This window comes from Tachysurus fulvidraco, chromosome 11 (assembly GCF_022655615.1).
Source record: "Tachysurus fulvidraco isolate hzauxx_2018 chromosome 11, HZAU_PFXX_2.0, whole genome shotgun sequence".
In the NCBI taxonomy this organism is placed as follows: Eukaryota; Metazoa; Chordata; class Actinopteri; order Siluriformes; family Bagridae; genus Tachysurus; species Tachysurus fulvidraco.
Window position 1 is genome coordinate 10,326,236 of NC_062528.1, and position 14,192 is coordinate 10,340,427.

Genomic DNA, 14,192 nt, shown 5'->3' on the forward strand with positions numbered 1-14,192 from the left:
AGTGAGACGGCAGAATTATTGGAGAAGGAATGAGTGGAAAATAGACGTGTACGAGTGGGGATACAGTGGACGCAGGCTGTAAATGTTATTGTGCCATTAATCATGGTGACAGCAGACAAAGTCCCACACCTATCAACCCAGAGAATTCTACACTCTGACAATGAGGCAGAAGAAACCTACAAATAAGCAGCTCCCATCGATCCAGATGAGAAAACTGTAACTAATCCTGCTCGGGATCTGTTTTTAGACTCTGCCATAGACCATAATTGAAACCAGTGCTGTGGGTAGATGGGTATTTTTTTGTCAGACTATATAAAGGCTAAAATATTTAATTAAGTATTAGGTGAGATTCTGTGTTTAAGCTGTCAACATATGCTGAGCTGAGATCCTGTTTTCCACTCTAAAAAAGCAGCTGTGATTTCTACACCTGGCATGCTATCAATATAGGTAAACAAATTACATCGCAGTACTAGAATGAAATTTCAGTTAAGAGTTTGTTTTTTTTTATGACTAAAAATGGAATAGAAAATCTATTTTCTTTTATGATTCATTTTATTGCCAGCGTTATCAGTTTACAGTAAGTGGTGCTGTAATATGTTACTTATATACATAAATGTGTGTATTTACATAATGTTCTCTGTGGGGATAAACAAAACTTTCAGGCAGCGGTGACAAGGGCTGCAGGTAGCATGATAAGCTAAAAAATGTCAATATGTGAAGGTGAAAGCAATTAGCCTGACAATTAAAAATTAACATAACACAGCCTAAAATAAGGACAATATTTCTATAAAGCTTATTTAGCAGTCACTAAACTAAGTTAACTTCATGTCACAATTTGTACTGCACACACATCGACACACTGTAAAGAGATTGTGTATTACGTCCGTAGATGCGATTTATGTAGAGCTATTATCCCAGTGATTTTTTTTTGTCTCTGCCTGTTTGTAACATAAAAATTATAAAACTCATTTCTAGTAGCTCACAGAAGAAATTCGTCTTAAAACTTTCTAAATTAAAAAAAAAACAAAAAAAAAAAACAGTTATTCTTTACTAGTATTCATAGTGACTCTTTGGCAGCCAAGTATGTTACGTGCTTGAGGGGGGGGACACAACAACAACAGTGTGCCATTTTCTCCTCTGTATCAGAACATATGCTAGTGTTTGAATCCACACTTATAAATATTCTTCAACTACTTCCATGGTATGATGGCTGCTTTGAAAGCTTCTAAAATTAGTTGCTATGGTTTACATCATCAACATTGTGTCTTCATCAGGAACCAGATAGACATAAAGGGAACATAAACTGAAGAGTAAGCCTGAAGACTGATTTAGTTATCCATTACAATGATAGTTGTGTATATATAGCACATATATAAAGCCTCACGGTTAAAATGCACACAAAGAGTATGCCAAAACTTTAATTAATTACTGCAGGATTCTGTAAATACACTCCTGTCATATATTATATCACATATGTTTGTGACTCAGCCATCCAGGAAAAGAAACATAATAGAAACTTGCTTGAGCTAGCTAATTTATAGCTGCTAGCAGTGATTTTTAAGTGATTTTTTTCAGAAAGAGTTTGGATCAGATTCTGCTCCAAGCTGTTCAGTAAACTTTTTAGCAAAATGCACTTTGATAACAAACAAACAAACAAATAAATAAATGGTAGGGACAAGACTGCGCTTATCAAGGAGTGGAGCGCAAATGTCCCCGGGATAAGTTCATCAGTAAATAGAGTATTCATATATTTCATGAATCCTCGGTAACTGGTTTATTCTGTAGCTCTGGAGTCTATCCCAAGAATTCACCTGCATTCATGTTTGTCAAGAGAGGAAACTGGAGAGTCCCACGTAGAGGAATCCTACATGGACACGGAAAAGAGAACATGCAAAACACCACACAAAGAGTAATGTGAGTTCAAATTTGATCAGGAGACTGTGTACCTGTGAGAGGGAAACACTATTCACCGTGCCCTCCATGTACCCAATGCTATTCTACCATGCTTTTCCAGTAAATAGAGCAGTTTTCATTATTTAAAGTAATATTATAAGATAGTAAAACAAGGTGTATATTAGCCAAATGTATAACAGTATTAAGACAAATGCAACTAATTTGCAGAAGAAAAGCAGGTCATAGTATAGGTAATGAACCAGTATATGATGTACACAGTTTGGGGCACTGGTAAGGACCTTGATACACACCACTTTTGGACACTGATGGCTCAATTTCAGGGTGACCTGTCTATGTATACACTTTATAAAATATCACCACTGGCATTTATCAAAAATATTATTTTTATATTGTTTAAACTACATTATGAAAAGATATTTCTGTCATCTTGTCTCCAGCAGGATCTAGTTGGCTGAGAGTTTCTTAAGATTACGACTAGAGCGCATCAGTGCTTCCTGTATTTGCGGTGGATTGTGTCATTTTTGTGTCTGGAAGTGAACATTCTAGTGCACTGGAAGAATTTCAGCCCTTAAAATGGCTGATTGCTTGATCAGTGCCCTGACTACAGATGTTGGCAGATGATTGAGACGCACCCATTGATGGTTAAGGACATGCCTATTCAGATTTTTATGCATGGCTGATTTGATTATATTGTAATAATCTGTGATTGACATGTTGTAATTGTAGTGTAGCATAATTATAGTGATGTCATTTGTATAGAAGGACAAAATTGATAAGGGGCCAGAAATTTATACATGCTCTAATAACAGACAAACTTGTTTCTCAGACATTCTATTAATGGGTGTAAAAACTCTCCTGGTGGTCCAGCAGTAACCCCAAACAGGGAATGACCGAAATACTGACAACATTAATGGATGTAAATATTGTTCATTAACAAAAAAAAAAGGGTCTTTCTGTCAAATATTTGGTAAAATTATGTCTAGTAACTGTTCTATATCAGTTACACTATCACTGGTTGTATTCTAATAGCTTTCCATCCATTTTCCTTCTTTCATTTTATAGGTTAGAAATTGCCATTTTATAGTAAAATACATCCAAGAATAGCTCAATATAATGTAAGTTGCATTCAAGTTGCCAATATGCTGAAACTCTTGCTGTTTTTTCTCTTTGTGAGGTGAACACTGATGCTAATGGCTTCATCATGTTTATTTACAGGTGCAGACACGTTAGCCTGAAACCATTATATTACTCCTGCTATGTGACCCTTGCTTATCAGACCGGTTCATTCGTGTAATGCAGGGGTATCCAATCTTATCAGGATGCACCGGTGTGTGTGCAGGTTTTCATTCCAACCAAGCAGAAGCCACACCTGAGTCTACTGAAAGCCAAGATCAACTGTGGTTTGATTGGAAAGAAAACCTGCACCCACACCATCCCTTTGCAGATAAGATTAGACAGTTAATGCAGTACTGGTTCCATTGCCTATGAATTTCAAGCTAGTCAGTGCTAGATAATGTGTTAGACAAGAATATATAAATATATATACCTCCCTGTGTTAATCAATGTTTAGAATAGGCCAATATATGATAACACACATGGCAGGAGACCATAGCAAGACAAATATAAGAAGAGACATCCTGAGTGTATAAATCTGCAGCATTCTCTCTTTTTAACTCAATAGAAAACAGCCCTAATCACAACCAGCCAAAAACCTGCAAGCGTCAGCATACAATCTGCTCCTTTCCTGTAATTTTCATTCAGCCTCCTTATCCTTTTGCTTTCAGCAGTCTGGCTGGAAAGTGCAATCGAGTGCGCATTGTGTCCCTCAGAGCAGGTTAACAGCTTTTTTCCCTGTGTCCATTTGAAAGGTCTGGCGTACGTCAACATCCACTTCGTTGTTTGGGCGTTTGTTCCATTGGATTGCTCCATTGTGAACAGCATAAAAAAAGATCCGATATTGATCGATTGCAATGACAAACCTAGACTTAGAGCAGTACAAAAATTGTCTAAGGCAAACAAGACCACCCAAGGAGAGCAAAGACAAGAGAGGGGAGCATGTTTGGAAGTCTCTAGAAGTCTGAAGGGATGGGACAGTAGGAGAACAGACAATTGGTTTCGCACGATTGTTGCAGCAGCTGCTGTGCCCCCAGCCTGAGTGCTGCAACGTTTCATAGGCCAGAAAAGACTGCAGTCTTGTAGATGGACTGATTTGCTCTTGGGTGCTGGACATTCTCAAGTGTTGTCAAATTCCCATTTTCTTCAGAGTCCATTTATCACATTCAAGCCAAAGCAAGTTAGAGCTTTAGACATGATTGTAAATGTTACATGAGCAGCAGCATATAAATATGTTTCAGGAAATATCTATCTAGTCAACATTTGGGTCTTTACGTAACAAAACGTACCAATTCAACCCATAACTCTTATGAGTTTTTTGGTTAGTTTCACAGTTAACACACACAATCATTCTGTGCTAGAGCCTCACACCGCTACCCTAAGCTTTGAATTGAAGCTGTATGGTAATTAGACCATCCAGAATATATGAGTCAGCATCAACCCCCCCCCTCCCTTCTGAGAGATTCACCACTCAACCCATGATCCTGTGCATACACTATAGCAAGCTGGCTTCAGTCACAAGCAACAGTCCCAGTCTGCATTTTCTCATTCCATTTCCAAATATTAGCATTTGTGCAAAATGTATTTGGAATAAATAAAGAAGGATGCGAAGCTTGAAATGCTTTTGTGTTCAGTTCCACTGGAAATGAGAAAATGTATGGCAACCAGTGAGGTGGGGGCTATACATTAACAAGTTAACCAGAAATATATTTGATACTTTAAGGCTTGTGCTGCTCGCTGCCAGGATTTTAAGCACTTAAACATTGTTATACTTTGGTGAACTTTGTGAGTATTTTCACTTTGGAACTGGAACCCAATAGCTAGGACTGCAATTAAATAGGAGACTGCCTATACAGTAAGCGAATATTAATACATACTACATAGCAGTTCGTAAATATCGGTGCATTCTTATGTAGATATTTTATTTACATTAGCAAGTGACAGATTTACACCTGAAGCAGCTGCTTCCATAATAAGCGGCAATCTTGCTGCCAGTTTATTGGTGCACTAAATGGTGTACGGTCTAGAAAACTTCCCCAAACATGTGATCGGAATACACTATGTCAAATTCAAAACAGATTTAAAGCATTTTGAACTTTTTTAAAGTATATTAAGGGATTCCAGGAACTTAAGCTTATATCCAATGCTGAATAAAAGTCTTAATAGATATGCAAATTGGTCTGAGTTTTTTAAATTATTCCACTCTGTTGCTTTAAATGCTTAACATTCACGTTGACTGTTGACTATCTAAGCTTAATGTCTACAGAGTGTTCCCCTAGTTAAACAAAGACATGAAAGTAATGAAAGTTGGAATATTGAACTTTTTCCCACATTGTAGTATTGAAAGAAAAATATATGAACTGTTCAATGCACTGCATCATACATCTTTATTATCTAACCTTTAAGCTGTCAATTTCTGATGCAGTTTAAACAAGCCCTCGATTTCCTGTGTACACTGCACAGCTTGCAGTCATAAACACACACACGCACTGCAGTGTCACACTGGGCATGGCTGACTGTGTCAACCCCCACATAAACACCTTGAACTAGCTTCTTTCTCAGTCTTTCTGGAACAGAGTAAATCCCTCGCTGCATCTGATGGACAGTGTTGGTTTCTCTGAACTGCTCTGAAGAGGCTTCTGCTATAAAATAGTGGGCTGAAGTCTGCATCCCCAGGCACAGCCTGCCAGTCATAATTCTTTACTCGATGAACCAAAGCCTAATGCAGCATGCAACCTGACTATGGCTCAGAAACAGCATTTCTACTTTTACCAAACCAGAGATGGACTTAAGAGTAAGCATCGTCTACCTGGTTTATAAACCCTGAATCATCAGTCTCAGTGCAGGTCAGCACTCATATAAATTCAACACTGAAATCTACATTTTACAGATTTAAATCTTCTTTTTATGGATGTTTTGCTGAGATCTCAAAACTCCTTTCCCATAGTATATTAGCTGTATAAGATTGAGTTGCAAAAAACAGTTAATTTACATGATTCTATGATTTGGCTGTTTAATGACACTGACAGATTAAAACAGAATCGAAATAAAATACAAATTGAAAAAAAGTTTCAAATATGTTTTGATGCTGAACCTTTAAAAACAAACTCATGCGTCGTGTTATAAATCTACTGATGTTACTACGTGAGCTAGACGTGTTGTTCCCGTCACTGATTTATGTGTCGTGAAAAAAAAACGGCCATTCGTTCATTTCTTTCGCATTTTTTTCTTCTCTCTGAAATGGTTTAAAAAATTCATTTAGCATGGCAAAAAAAAGCAAATCAAAACAAGATTTTCTGCATCACTAAAATACAAGCTAAGGAAATAAATAATACAAGAAAACCAGAAATATTTTTAATTACTTGATTTAATACTGAGCTGAATCGCATGGTATTTTGTACTAAAAGTATGGTATGTTATAAGTGTGTGTGTGGGGGGGGGGGGGGGGGGAGCAAGTTGGTACCCTGACGGATGTGTGGCTGTTTTTGAACCTGATCTATTCCTTTTCGTTTAAACTGTTCTTTTTTTGTGTGTGAATGCTTCAATTAAATGCCTTGCATTTGCATCTAATCTCTAAGTGTCTGTGTATATGACAGCAGATAGTGTCCACCAAAATACCCAAAATATGCAGAATTAATATTAGATGCTGTCATGAGACGAGACATCACAACCATAATTAAAAACTGTGGGATGAGGAAGCCCAGGGTTTAGCGTGTTGTATTACCTTTTTGTGAGTTTGATGCCAGGTCCACCAAGCTGCCACTGCTGGGCCCCTGAGCAAGGCCCTTAACCTTCAATTACTCAGTTGTATACAAATGTCACGCTGGATAAGGGAGTCTGGCAAACGATGTAAAAAATATGTGTGTACTTGTATTACTTTACAACAGTGAAACCATTTGATTTCAAATCCTAATCCACTTCCTGTGCTGATTAATTGCTTGTATCTTTTGTAACTCTTCCCTAATCAGTTACAGACTTTGAAAAAGACATTTATAGCCATTTCCAAAGTGCCATCTGTGGTTTATCACCAATAATTGTTACAAGACCAAGAAAGTGTGGTCTGCAACAGAAGACAAGTCTGTACTATAGATATATAAAAAAATGAAAAATACAGTTCCACTCTCACCAGAGAAAAGGAACAAAATCGCTTCCCTCGCCCTATTTTTCTCCCTTTGTTCTCGCACATTTTCATCTTCTGACTTGTTCAAGTGTTTGTGCTTAAGCATTGTGGCAGGGGGATGGGAATGGAAGAGCAAGAAAAGGGGTGAAAAATGCTGGCTACAGCCATCAAAAAGCAATCAATGCTCGATGCAGTGGGTCTGTGGGCTACAAAGAAATAGGAGGCAAGTAAATGACAGCCTGTTAGGGGTGAGGGATAAATGAGGATGGCTGCAGGAGAAGAAAAATGTTAAATCTGCATAAATAGCCACAGCACACGATTGGTTACTTTTAAACCTTTATAGGTCAGAGTGAAATCTCACCTCTAAACATTACCTGTTCAAATAAATACAGAAATACATATTGCAGAAAATCACGTAGCTCACATAGAAGAGACCCTAATCACCAAGGGCCTAAATGCTAGTGGTCAATACGTATAATCATCACTACTCAACTTTACTATATACAGAATAATCAAGAGTGATGATCGTTCTGCTTGTCATGCTATCAACAAAATGAGTTCTAAATTTGGTTTACAATAAAAATATGTGAGGTAACTTTTACTCTTTTTGATTTTCCTCTAGACCTCTGTATAAAGAAAACACTGTTATGATCAGTAAAAGCCAGGAATTATTCATTATTATATGGAGTATTCACCATCCCTGAACTTTGGAAATAGATGTACTTCAATAATATACTGTACACAGAATCAGTGCAAAAAAAAATCATTAGCTATTCACTTCCACTGCTCTGAATCTAGTTATGGTGGTAGCATCCTGTGAGAAAACCATCAGCTTTATCCTTTTTTATTTATACTTTTATAGATAATAAATATGGCTAGCCACACTTCCATGTTTGTTCCATTTTGAATTAATGGATGTGATTATGACCTTCGGGATAGAACAAGTTTGGGACATTTTTCCCCAGACATTGTGATACTGTTTGTTTTGGTATTTTGTTTAACAGGAACACGTGTGTTTATAATGAGAACATGTGACATTTTATTTGAACTCAGGTTAATTCCATTCAACTATTTTCAAATGGCAGCTGAAACAATGTGCCGGGGTTTCAGGGCAACAGGTGTGAAAATGTTTGTATTTTTATTTGCTTTTCATTCTGTGTATGTACATTATACTTTTTTCTTTCTGTGCATGTACATTGTACTTTACATGGGATCACAGGAACTAACTACGGAGAGTGTGTGGGTGTGTAAGAATCTCTCCCTAATATTGTTTCTCTCTCTTTGGCATATTCAAAACTTTCATCTAGAGGGATGGCTGTGTTCATGAAACAAGTGAGAAATCAAACTAAGAACAGAAACAGAGCGAGCAGAGAGAAAAATTTGATTCTTTTTGGCCTCGTCTTCTGTTTCAGAATGATGTGTAAATTGGATTTTGTGCTTGATTTGATAATAAAGAGACGAATTCAAGACAGCTATTTGCTTGTATAGAAAGTGTGATTATGAGAGTCTAGCATGAATACAGACATTTGAGGGGGAAAATGTAGTTTTATCATCTGATGGATTTGGTTTGGTTCAAAGTTTCAGGAAAGAGAACGGGTAAATTGTGTGGTGTTTTTATAGAGCGTGGTTTTGGTTACAGGAAGTGCTCTGGGTCAAGATGTGTGAGGCTGCATCAGGCTTGACTGCAGATTTTATCTGGCTTTTCGGGGAGAGTATTAGATGACTTTTGTACATTTCAACTGTGGGTTTTTTGTCGCTTATTTTTTCTCCGGTTTGGATTTCTTGAGTTTTGTTGCTGATGAGCTGCCTGCAGAGGTGGATGAGTTTGATTGTTGCCCTCTGCTCATGAGTGATTGTGCCCTGCCCTGATCAAGATGATGATCTTGCAGGCACAGCGCTAACCCCCAGGCGTGACAAGACAAATGTGGCTTGGAACAGAAAAAGCAAACAGTACATCTACTGACAAAAACTTCAGAATTCCAGATGATAGGTTTAAATTTCCATAAGGAGAATCACAAAATTCTCCTTTTTTTTTTGTCTCCAGTCCTGATTTTAGGAACACAAGGCTGTGTGTGACAAAGCTGTGTAGCTGTTGGAAGTATTATTTTAAAGCTGATCATATTAGTTGTTACTCAATTTTCATATCAAGTTTGAACTGATATTTTATCATTTTTTGTTAAAATCTCATGTGTGCTTCATGACCATTCTGTCATTTTCACAAATATGTGAAATCTAACAGATTACAGTATATATATTGTAATAAATGAAGGTTCCTTTGTATTGTATGCTTGTATTTTGTCCTACTGTAGTAATGTAAAAAGATCAGTATATAAGCAGAATAAGTGAGACTGTCAGTGCTGATTACTGTCAGAAGCTGTATTTACAAACCTGTGTAATTTAACCTAAACAAAGAGGAATAATTAAAGAACTGCTGAAAGGTGGATCACACCGTCATTATCACATGGCAGAAAGTAATAAAGTAGGAGAGACTTTGTATGCGTGTGTGTGTGTGTGTGTGTGTGTGTGTGTGTGTGTGTGTGTGTGTTTGCACTGATTTGCGTAGACATATGCTCTTAAACAAATCCAGACCACCCAAGGGTCTTATACATGCGGCTAAAAAACTGTTTGCCACTAACTCAACTTATTTGTGTGTGTGTGTGTGTGTGTGTGTGTGTGTGTGTGTGTGTGTGTGTGTGTGTGTGTGTGTGTGTTTAATAATTTTTTCAGGACAGACAATATAAATGACTATAAAAGCCATGCACTGATGCTTTTGCTGTCATGTTCCTTTAAGAGTAAATTCTGCCAAATAAGAGACTAAAATTGCAGATTAAAAACATAAAACAAGAGAAAAAGCTTCGAAAATATGAAAAAGAAAAAGACAATGAGAGATGAAATTAGGACAATATGCACAAAATTACACTCATATTCTTTCAGCCAAGCACCAGATGCCACTCAGTTAGTCAATGCATCCTCAGCACGCAGTTCTGGATTATTATCTAATGCTGTTCTTTCAGCCCTCCATTTGTGATATTATACCCACAGGCAAGTGAAACTATTGTGAAAGCACACAAGTTACATTAATCATCAGCATGAACACCACGTTAACTCAGAGGTTCTCTCTTTAGGATTTCCAGTAAAATGCTAAATCTCTGACAATACACTTATTTAAACTTCTTCTCCTATCCTGTGGTGAGTTTACAGTGAATGGATTTTGTATTAATTCTTCCTGCAAAATCAGCTCAAATTGGAATGTTTTTTGGTGTACAGGACCTGTCAAGCTGCAGTACATGCAAATGAAGTCCATTCACTAAATGGATGCATGCGGATTTGTGTGTTTGGTGGGAAGATGCGGGGGAGTAGAGGGTGTGATGGCCGGCTGTCAGTGGCCGAGTTCAGGAGGCGCAGCCAATCAAGAGGAATTTAACTTCTCCTGCTGCCATTCACAGTCTGCAGTAATGATGCCGGGCATGTGAACGCAGCACATGATCTCATTACACCCCGATAATTGGAGGTGGTTAAAAGCCGCAGTGCTCAGAGTGGATCAGACAGCCAGTGCGATTTCAGTTTTGGCTAGATTGTGTCAGCAGCAGCACGGCTCTGACGCTCTTACAAGGTCCATCAGCACTGACAGGCGAAACCGAGGAGATAGCGCTCTGCACTGGGCTGATGGCTCCAGCTCTGTTTTTTTGACAGTTTGTTTTTTACTTATTTTTCTATTTGTTTAACGTTCCATTTATGGCCGGGGGGGGGAAGCATTGAAAGTTGACAGCAGCCAAAAAGCCAGCTTTAAAGAAAGCAACTTGCTTTCGACCTTTACATTTTTTTTTTTAAGTTAAAAGATTAATAGTTAAAGGTTTCTTATCATCACTGCAGGTCTAAAAAGCTTTTCAATTTGCATCTCATTGCTCTCACTTGATATCCCATAAGGCACCCATTAAAACATGTTGCGTGTCATCCGAAAGCATATATATATTTCCCTTCGACTTACATTTAAACCAGCGATTGTAATTCATTTGGAGTGTAAATGAGGTCTGTTGAATTGCAGCTCATGCTTTACCAAAATCTACTTGTGTCTGAGCAAGATAAAGATGCTTGCTGGCAGGATTGCGGGAACATGGAAAGACTTATTGAGTTGCTTGAACACACACAAACACATAGACGATGTACTGAAGGCAAAACTCAGGTATTAATGACTTAATAAATTCTCATCTACGTGCTCATAGACTGAGTGAGTAGAAATTGGTCAAATTAAGACACATACTCTGCTTTCTGCACCAAGCACAGCCATTAAAATGCCATTCAGCATAGTCCTCATATAAAAATACATTTTCTCCTTCATACTTTTTTTTTTATATTTCTACATTTCTCTGTATTTAAGCAACAGTGAAAATATTAACATCATTACTGCAGCTGTGGTCAGACGTCCAGAGTTGCGAAAAAGGCAAAGGGAATGAATTTAAACCACAGTCCAAATTCAAACAGACAAAAAAAAAAAGGCATGACGCAGAGAAAGTCAATTAATTTTAATTAAGAAGTCGGGAATCTCCATTGAAGTCATTCAACTCTCTTAATAGAAAAAGAAAAAGAGTAAGAGAGAGAAACTCTGATATGAGGAACATAGATATCAGTGAACCACAGGCAGCACTGTCCTAATGCACACTTACCCAGTCTCATCATCACCATGTCAAAGAGTTTCAGCATGGCTGCAAATGCACTGAAAGAAAAAGCTCACAAAGAACTGTGTAATATAGGTATAAAATCAATTTTATATATTTTATATATATTATATAAACATCCTGGTTTGATGTACAATACATTAGTCAACACTGCATATGGAGCTTGGAATCTGACAAAAGTATTAGCATATGAAGTTTGTATATTTGAATAATATACTTCGAATTAAATGAAATTATTTTTCCTTCAGTGCATGTAAATGTATGATAGTAAATGTTTGCGAATGTTTTTTCTTTGTTTTGACTTGCTAGGGATAAAAAGTTTACAGCATGTCATTTAAAATGATTGGTTTTAAAATCAGAACCTTGAGCATAGATCTCAAAAATTCTAATCTAAAGAAATGCAGATTCGATGTAAATTGGGCCAAAGAGGAAGCGTCTGGGATACCCAGGGGATAGTAGGGCAATAGCAGTGACACTGTTAGCAATTACTCATGTTCTGTCATTATAGCTACACAAGATGAGAAAATTTGACCAGTTAAACCCAGAATTAGGCTTTCCCAATATCTATAAGTACAGAGAAAAGAGCCCTCAATTTCTGGATACATCTGAAGCCCTTAAGAACCAACGAAGAGGCTCATTAACCCTGTAAAAAGCACTAACACAATGCACACCACCTAAATGAGCTCTGCTTTACACCTTAATATAAACACCAATTCATTAAGCAGTCAAACAAAATATCTCCATTTTCTGTCACACATTTACCTGTGTATCACCTGAGAATCAGTGACTGATCACATCCCACTCCTACTAAACATATCCACCCTCCGTACACCCAATTCACCTACCGTCAACCCCAAATGAGAGTCTAGCTGAATCTAGATCAGATCTTTTTTTCCTCACTACCAAAAAAATGTCAATTTGCTCTACATTTGATGTGCTAACGAAAAAATTCCCCATATTATCATTTCACATTAATCTCCTCTATGACATATCTCTCTTTGAAACAAATACAACATTGCTAATGCTGTTTCTAATGGATTTTAAATAGCATGAAGTACTAAAGTTATATCTAAAGGAGGGGGAGTAGACAAGTTCTCTAATGAGGACATTCATATGAGAATCATTTTATCACCAATTATTTCATAACTCTACTAATATGAAGAATTTTCTAATTTAATCTTATTTAGAGTGATTACCTGTCATTACTCAAGTATTATTCCAGGAAGTAGATAGTGGAGGATAGGGCATATCCTTGTCAATGTCAGGAAACTTTTCTCTATGACCATCTCTCTACAGTTCTGTTTACCATCTTACCACAACAGATTATACCAAAAGGTGCGCTTCATACTGTATCTGTAACTGCTCACATCCAATTCATCTTCTTGATGTTTGTCTGTACTGTAACCAATGGATCTTATGGACATTTATCATTGCCTTAATTCTAATAAAAAATGCTACAGTCTGTGAGGAGTAAAGTCTGGTGGATATCTTCAGAATTTCCCCATCATAGCTTTCATGAACTAGCTGCACCAGCATGTAAATATTTATGCATAAATCAATGTGAGTTTTTGCCACTTGAGTGTTTGTCTATATTCAGTATTCAGTTCAGCTCTTCAGTTCAAATCGGCCTCTTTTTGGCTCTGTGATTACTTTTGATACACTGCAAATGATTGTACCTTGGATATTTTTTTTTTAGCATTGTTATTATTAGCCTGGGAAGCTTGGTGGTAGAGTGGACAAAGTTGCAGGGTCATAACTCTAGGGTTACTGAGTATTCTGAGCTCTTTTTGAGCTGTATTATACCATGTATTGTACTATGTATTGTATACCATGATAAAGCAGTCACTGAGGATGAACGAATGCATACCATGAGTGTGTTTAACAAGCGTCACGTCTGTAGCATTTATAGCAATAGCGGATGTTTGTAACCTTCCTGAGTATTACCATTTAATCCATTGATTGTGTAGTAGTAGATTCTCCCTTTCTGTATATATCTACAACTACTATATCTTGCACTAGTTTCTGTAAGGTAATGGATACTCAGTTATGCAGCACTTGTATTGCTGTCAGATTCAAAAACAAAGTGATGCTCGGATTGTATATTGACTTGTTATTAGAAGATACTGTATGCTTTCCTTTTGAGTCTGAGAAAGTTTCTCTCTCATGTCATCTCAGGCAGGTTTTACTTGTGACTGTCACCTCTGGCTTGCTTATTAGGGATCTGTAAGGAAATTCTACTTGCAGAGTAAATAAATGTAAATGACAGGATGTAGGAAAATTCTAAACTACTGTCAAAGACTGTCAGATTTTGCAGCTTTAAGTTTGCTAGATCTGCACAAAGACCATGTTCATGCATAAACACTTGGCTC

At 37.2% G+C, this 14,192-nt stretch overlaps 1 protein-coding gene across 1 annotated transcript in view; it reads left to right on the plus strand.

Annotated features, from left to right (window-relative positions):
- rtn4rl1b (reticulon 4 receptor-like 1b) overlaps positions 1-14,192 on the plus strand; it is a 156,703-nt gene that overhangs the window by 121,955 nt on the left and 20,556 nt on the right. The window lies entirely within an intron of this gene.